Below are 8612 nucleotides of genomic sequence, written 5' to 3' on the forward strand. Positions count from 1 at the left end.
CTAAAGTCAGACATGGAGCTTGGCCCTTTCTTGATTTTTGTTATTGGTTTATTGGGATTTTGCTCTTCTCATTTTCCAGAGCACAATGGATTGTTTGGGATGAAGGAGGATTTTTAACATGTTTACTAGCTGGGCTGGTTTCTGTCACGTTCGCATCACCCTGTCATTCTGGGCTGGGTGTTGTGATGCATACTGCCGAGACCCATCTGGGCTTGGGTGGTTGTTGCCGAATTTGCTCTGCAAGCTGAGGTGTGCACTAACTCTGGCAAGCTCCCCCTCAAGTGAGGGAAATTTGTGGATGCCAGTTTCAGTAACATGTGGCTGTTTCTGATGCTTGTTCTTTTTGGTTGTAAATAACAGCTGAAGCAAGCTATCTAGTGCTTATTCAGAACCCATGGGCTGTAGGGTATCTAAAAGTTGAAACTTCCGGTTTTCAAATTCTGAAGCCTTCAGACAAAAAGATACTGGGAATTTAAAAAAGATAACGTGCTCTATAGGAAAAAACAAGCACTATGAGGAAGTAGTAGTTTTGGATCCAGACAGAGCCGTTTTAATACTTCATAATAACCCTGCCACTTAGTAGCTATGTGAACAGGGACAAGTCATGTGACCTCTCTGAATTTCAGTGTTCTCATCTATGAATTTGGGCATAATACCCAGTTGCTGTGGAAGATTAAAGGTAATATTATAAAACATAACATTGAGTTTTGGTATCAGCATGTACCAATGATGATTAATAATAATAATTAGAAGATGAAGAAGGACTTCTAGAAGTTATTTTTTTTAAAAAACCAACAGGGCTCCAGTCCATCATATTTTCTAATTAAAAATGCTATTGCAGAGGAAACTTTTAGAAGAATATTTCTAAAAGGACTGAAAAAAGTGGAAAGAGCTATTCCCTGGAACCTTACTCTGCCCTGTACAGCAGAAGGCAACATCAGTTCTATGGAGTCAAAGAAAAAGGACAGCATGACATGAAACTGGCCTTTGATGAGCTTTTAATCTGCTTGGATAAAAGTCTCTAAAACATATAAAACAATGAGCAGTACAGAGGAATATATAATCAGGGATCAGATTGCGTGTGCCACCTAGGATTTCCAATACTTCAGAGAAGAAATTTGTCATCCTTAAATTGGTGAAGTTTTTATATTGCCCTGACATCTGTACTCACTTCTTCCATAACCCACCCTCCCTCCTCCCGCCCCCTTCCCCCCACCAAAAAAATTCGCTCAAGTGTTTTCCTTCCTGAATTATACTTGGTAACATGCTTTACTTATTTTTCTGTGCAATATTTCACTGTTGCTTATCTACATTTACCTAATATCCTTGGTACTATGTAGACACAAACCTCAAGTATGCGAGTTCTTAAAATGCCTAATTTCAATTAAAGGAATATTTTTAAAAATGTAATTTAATAAACAAATAGTTTTGCTCTAGTTTTATTTAATGGCTCAAACCAGGACTAGAAAAAGACATGATTTGTTCTAAATTCTAGTATTTTCTTTATTCATCCTCCTTTCATGTAGTTGTGCTCCCCTCATGTAGAGAATCTTGTTATTGGAGAAGGTTTTTCAAATTCTCAATCAAATCAACTAACAGCTTTGAATAGCATTTCTGCTTGAAGTATTCCTCTGAACATATGCCAGCCCATGAACTGTGTATTAATAGTATAAGATGAAATAATACAAAACTGGAAAGTATTTCAAAAATTTTAGAGCATTTTAACATTGCCATGGTATTCAAGGGCATAATGAGTTGAACTGTCTGGTTGAAGAAGGTATAGGCCATTTTCAATGTGATTGAATTCACATGGTTATTTACATATAGCTTGAGCTACACAGGAGACCAGCATAGTAGGACTGTGTATCTACCTGGAAAAAGAAAATAAAAAAGTGAGCCTTATCCACAGAAAGTTTGAAACACCCTGCATTAGTGAAGTTAGTGGGTCTGTCTGAGATTTTTCTCTTGCTCCAGGCCTATACTACACACAGCCACAGTCCATACCATCAAGAACAGCATTCTTGAGGTTCTAGATATTAGGGAAAGGCATGATTAAATCCTTACGCAAATGACAAAACATTAAAAAAAAAAAAAAAAAACCTGTGAGGCACTCAACTTCTAACTCTGTCCCTTTTGAAGGATGGCATAGAGGATGATCTATCCTCTCAGAATAATTTGGAAATCTCAAAGGAAAGTGAACATTACCAGGACATAGCTATTCCTAACAAAAGCTAAACAGCCTGGTGGCATTTTTGTTCTCTATTACTGTTCATACCATTTCTTTTTTTTTTTAAGAGTGAGAGAGAGCAGGAGAACATGGGGAAGGGGGAGGGGCAGAGAGAGAGGGAATGCCAAGCAGGTTCCATGCTCAGCTCGGAGCTTGCCGCAGATCTCCATTTCACCACCCTGAGATCCTGAACTGAGCCAAAATCAAGAGTTAGGCACTTAATCAACTGAGCCACCCAGGTGCCCCCATATCATTTCTATGAGCTTAATATTCCTTTGTGATTATTAACCTGGCATGGGGGAAAGTTGAGTTGTTATCCCCAGAAGTCTCTCCTCAGTACCATTTTGAGGTAAAACTCTAAAGTGAGGTTTGCCTACTCCGCCTTCTCATCACTCTTTTTTTCTTTTGTCTTTTGACTTTCTGGTGTCCAGCACCCAGGACTGTCATGCTGCCTCCTGGTCTCCAACTATTCCACAGGCCCAGGCTCCCAAGATAGAGCAGGAGACTTCTGCTGTGCCCCCAGTCCCCACCCATCCCATTCTGAGTCATCTCCTGGAGTCTCTATCAGACACTGATGAGTCTAAATCTAAAAGGGTGGCTATGTAAATCATTGCTTTCAGGGAGGCATTAACCTTGCAGGGAGCTGAAAATCAAGGAAGTATAGACACATTCTTGAAAAAAAAAAAAAGATGATTAAATATGAAATGAAGGTTTAATTATTTTTGGTCTGGTTAAAGTTTGTGTACCATATACCTTTATGGATTATTACTGTCCCAATTTCTTTTCTATCCACAACTCATAGGAAGTATGTAAGAAATAAATTCTTAGGTGAGAAATAAGCATATTATACCCAGGAAGAGAACTTAATGATTAGCCAGTTCTCCGCCATCATTTTACAAAGTAGAAAAATGAATCCCTAAAAAGTGAAATGATTTGGATACTTTCATACAAACAAATGCATTATTGTTGATGATGAAACAATTTCATATTTAGATGAATACAAATTTATTAATTTTATGTAAGTAATTCCATTTTGAGCAAATAAAATATTCTGGCCAGAGCAATGTGGTACCCATTCATTTAAGACTCTTCATTAATTTTGAGTCATTTTGAAAGTGTCTGGTCCCCATGTTATCTAAAGTTGGTTTCAATATCTGCAAACATTATTTCCTTCATATTGAAAACCTTCTTTTCAAAGGTTGCCATTCTAAGGTACAATTCTAATTTCATGTGTGTTTCTCTGCACATGTTTGTACGTGACCTGTCATATCTACTGAATCTTGGGTAGAAACCTTTGAATCAACAAATAGAAGTGGAAGTTTTTAAAAGAGAATGTCTAATGAATAGAGTGGACTAATGTAAGCTTAGGAGAAATAATGTCTTCACAAGTGCATTGAGTATGGCCAAAGTAGAACATGGATTTCCAGAATCATTTGATCTGAAATTTTACTCTGGTTAGAAATAAAGTGAGGGATCTTAACTGGGAGAGTCATGAGTTATAACTGCATGTGGACCTCAAGTAGAATCATTTGTCTCCTTATTTAAACTGTAGAGTGAGGACAGTTCGAGGACTCCTGCTTGACCAGTTCATTCAGCAAAATTTAATGAATTTTGTTTTGTGCTTAGATAGTTTAGCAATCATGTCTGTTATGGGACTAATTTATGTCAAGCATGTCAAAAGCATTCTGAAAGATGCAATGAATTCACTGTGGCATCAATCTCTTTTAGCTTAATTTTTAGGTATGTACTGAGGAGAATACCTGTTCTTACGACTTTGTAAGTGGGTGGAGAAGTGACTATATATTTATTGCACCAATGCTTTCCACTTGTCATTTGCATTATTTGGAAAATGCTTGATTGCATATTTATTTAAAATACTGGACTATTCGCTGCTGTTTCAGTCTCAAGATTTAAGCCTGATGGTTGGGTTCATTCTTACCTGGACCAAACACTGAATGATTAAGGGCCAAATCTCGTGGCGAACACTGTACCACTTGCTGCTTCCTCACCAACCTCCTCCCTGATTCCTCATTTCCAACCCATTTCCATAATTTCCTATAAAACTTCTCCTCTGGTGGTAGCCTGTCCCCAAGCTTTTTCCTCTGAGTCTGCACCTGACCTAGGAAAAGAAACTCAGCTATGAAAACAAGGGACATGATCTGCTGTGGCTTGGGTTTGCCCAAGCCCTTGTAGGGTCAAAAGAAGATCAGGTGGGTTTCAAGTCTGGTCATCCAAATTAGTGTTCTAGAAGCTGGGAGATCACTGCAGAATCTCAGCTTTGTGGGGAAGGGAAGAGGCAGCAAAGAGTAGAAGCAGGGTTGATCATTCAGACGATTTTCCCAACCAGTATTCCTACTTGACACGAGGGAATGGAGGAGAAACAGCAGTGAACTACCCTTGGACATCCCTTTCCCAGTTTAGTTTGTGTTTTGTCTATCTGTGTTCCAGACCTGCAGGAATTGGATCAAACGTAAGATGCCTTAACATTCACAGATGTAAACTTAACTTTCTTCTTCCTTTAATCTTTTTCCCAAGAGGGAACATCCTTTGACCCTGTCAGTTTCTGCTCTTTGGAGGCCCTCCTTTAGGACCTCAAACAAACTGCACCTCCACCCTCAAACTGAGCGTATATACCCTTGTCCTCTCGTCACTTGGAATGAGCACTGGGTATTATATGCAATTGATGAATCACTGAATACTACCTCTGAAACTAATAACTATATGTTAATTAAATTGAATTTAAATTAAAAAATTTTTAAAAAGAAGAGAGGGTAAGATAAACTTCGAGAACTATTAGTGGATTTATATTTTTAAAAAAAAATCAATGAGGGCAATTCTTAACCCAAAAGGAAAAATATGGGAGAAAAGAAAAAACAAAAACAGGAGCTAGTTTTGTGGAGAATGGGAGCTTCCCGCTGTCCTTCAAATCTATCTTCCTCTGAAGCATTTGCTTGTTTAGATATAAAACCAGCTTTATGAGAAAACAAGCATTTTAGCACTGAGATGATCCTAAGCACAGATGTTTGATTCATTTTATTTGAGAAACCATTCCTGCCTCTCATAGTATACACAAAGAAAAGAAAAAACTATCAAGCACACTCATTTACATAATCTGTTCAGTTTAAAATGATAATTAGTTAGTCCCAGGCTAGAATGTACAACTCAGCAGGCAAAAGTAATTTTAAAATCATTAGACTTATCTATCACGGTCAAGAGGTCAGCACACTAGAATTTCATTATGCAATAAGGAAAAGCACTTCCAGTTCCTACATCTTTGTTCTGTGCCCTTCTTCAGAAGAGTAAATTAGAAAATACTGTGGGAGGAAGAATCCATTTCTACCAATTACTTTCGAAAAGAAAGTAAAATTGGTGACCCAGTGATTCTGGTTTTAAGTTGAGACCTTGATCAGCTTCAATTCATTTAATGGTCCTGGTAAGGAAAAAACTCCAGCAAACTCTCATCAAAAAAAAATTATTATAAGCCTATCTATGATTGGATCAGAGTTTGTTCCCTATCTCACCTCAAATTCTTAGATCACCTATTGTTTTACACTTTTGGGCATTCAGCCAAGATGTACAGAGTGATGGGGAAAACCACTGACTTCTACTTTCTAAGCTCTGGAGCTCTGTTTCCAGCTCCAGATGATTAGCAAATTCCTGTCTTAATTCTGGTAAACTTTGAGTCTATACATTTTATATAGCCAAAGTTTAATTTTCCTCCACTATTCTATCAAGTTCAATGAATGGGCATTATATAATTCCCCCTCAGCCATTTATAGAGGCTCTTTGTCCTGGAATATTCCTCAGCAACTGAGTAAAGTTTTTATTGAAAGAGTTCTCACTGGCATCCATTTATGTGAATCATGTGAACCCATTACAGGGTTGACCACGTTATCGTGGAAGAGTTGTAGAAGCTGCTATTCCCAACAATTGCTGGGAATAGAAAACAATTGACCAGGCAGCACCAAATGAAGATGTTTTATCAGCCTACACTGGCAGTTGCTTTTGTAATTCAGAAACTATACCAATAGCTCTGTGATATAAACTCATGTTTTTACCTGTACAGAGAGTGACTTTATCAGCTTGCTCCTTAAGAAGTGATGGCTGAATAGGTACAGCTGGCAAATCAGTGTCTCTGGGTTCTGCCCATGAGTATCCTGTTTTGGGCATTGTAGAATATCAAGAAGTAAAGCTGGACAGCTCTGAGGCCTCTTACAAATTCCCACTCTTTGGTTGTTTCTAGAAATTTTAATTTCTCCCCCTTTCCTCATGGGTCACTCTTCTTCTCACTTTTTTTTTTTGTCATTTAAATATGGCTTTACTCCATCTTATTTTTTATGCTATATTCATATTTTTTTTATTTTTAAATTCCTATCACTGGTTTTTAAATCCATCTAATTTTATATTTAATTTTTTCATCTCAATTTTGCAATAGATTTATTTTCTGGTTCTTTAATTCTTTAAATTATACCATATATATTTTTTGTTTTTACTACCTTTATTTATTTTAGTTTTAATTACTTTTTAATTCACATCTCCTCACCTCCCACAACATTTACATTCTGTTTCTTATAGTTTTCCTTGTTTTCTTATGCTTGATTGCTCTTTCCGCTGATTTTTAAGAAGCATATATAGTCAGAAGGTATTGGTTTGAAAAAGTCCAGTCCAACAACAGAGAGTTAGGGGGCTTTCTCCTTGACCTTTAGCTGTTACCATAAGCTGCCTGGTACTGGAAGGCATAGGTGAGCTCTTCTCTTCCTCAGAATATCTCCCTGCTAGGCTCCGCCTAGCAACACAGGAAGCACACAAGTCAACCCTCCAACAGGGACTAATTATCCTTGTATAGGTAGCATAATTTGACTTCTGTGAAGGTATTACTTCCTGGCAGCTTAGACCGTCTAGACTTGATATGAGGGGATGTGTGTTTTCTAATATTAAGGTTACTTTTTACTTCTGTAATCTTAGTTTTTAAAACTGTTTGAAGAGTTGTGATCTCCCAAAATATATTACTCATTATTCAATTCTAAGTGCAGCCAGAAACACAAAGATTTAAAAAAAGAAAAAAGGCAAGTCTTCCTCAGAGAGGTGCCTTCTTTGCTCTCTCCCACCCTCTTCTGCCAGGACTGATTTTGCTAAAGAATCAGATAGAATTGGAGCTCCAGGGGAAGGGCTGGGTAAGGAAAACAGTCAAGTTGCTGGCACTGACCTGTCTCTAGTATACTTACTTCCATGTCACTAAAGATCTCCTCCAACCATCCAGGCAGGGTCTCAGGGTACTTCTCTGTGCTCACTGCCAATAGACCATGGTTAAAGGCATACTCAAAATAGGCAAAAGCTGTACTCCTGTTGGCAGAGCCCCATTTTTCCAGGACTTATTATACTCTCTTCCTGCACTGGATAGCAGAGCCTAAGGAGAAGGATGTTCTTTGTACTTCCAGAACATAGATTTAGTTTTTGGGAAACATGACAAGACTGAGGCAAGGTTTTTTTCAGTGTTCTGTTTGTTTCCCATGGGAGAGCAGGATTCTATGACTCTTCAGGCTCCAGGACATGAGGACAATTCCCTTGACTTTCCACATTTCTTTCCTTGGGATTGATGTTAAGTCTCCTTTCAAGATACCACCATGGGTCAGTTCTCATTCTGTGAAGGGTCTTGACCCATTATTGTCTAAGCTGGCTGATTGATTGTCTTACATTAACTTGACAAATTAATTGCTTTAGTAGCCAAATGATCTTGTTAATTTCTGCCAAAATGAAGTGCTACGTGTCAACTGTTCTAAAACTAGGGTTACCACTTTATTTTTTTTAAAGATTTTTATTTATTTATTTGACAGAGAGAGAGCACAAGTAGGCAGCGTGGCAGGGAGAGGGAGAAGCAGGCTCTCCACTGAGCAGGGAGCCGGACGTGGGGCTCGATCCCAGGACCCCAGGATCATGACCTGAGCCAAAGGCAGCTGCTTAACTGACTGAGCCACCCAGGCGCCCCAAGGGTTACCACTTTAAATGGAAGCCTCCAATCATGTAATTGGATGGTAGCTCAGAAATCCACTGGCAAATTAAACAAGTCACCTTAAGTAGATATTTTGCAAATATATGATTTTTAAGGATGCTTCAAGTAATGTTCAAGATAATATATTTATTCTATTGGCATACAACTGTAAGGTTTATTTTAATGACTGCTGTAAGTGTTGGATAATAATTGCACTAAATATTTCCTAAGCTATTTTTAGGATTGATGAATATACATATAAAATATATTAAATATTGACAAACCACTCTCCAAAGTGACTGTAATAATTTATGATACTGCTAGCAGTCTCAGAGTTCCTCATCAACATATATCCTTATCAACATTTGGCATTGTCAAACTTCTTCCCTTTTTTTT

This window comes from Leptonychotes weddellii, chromosome 13 (assembly GCF_054177405.1).
Source record: "Leptonychotes weddellii isolate Sample4059 chromosome 13, ASM5417740v2, whole genome shotgun sequence".
In the NCBI taxonomy this organism is placed as follows: Eukaryota; Metazoa; Chordata; class Mammalia; order Carnivora; family Phocidae; genus Leptonychotes; species Leptonychotes weddellii.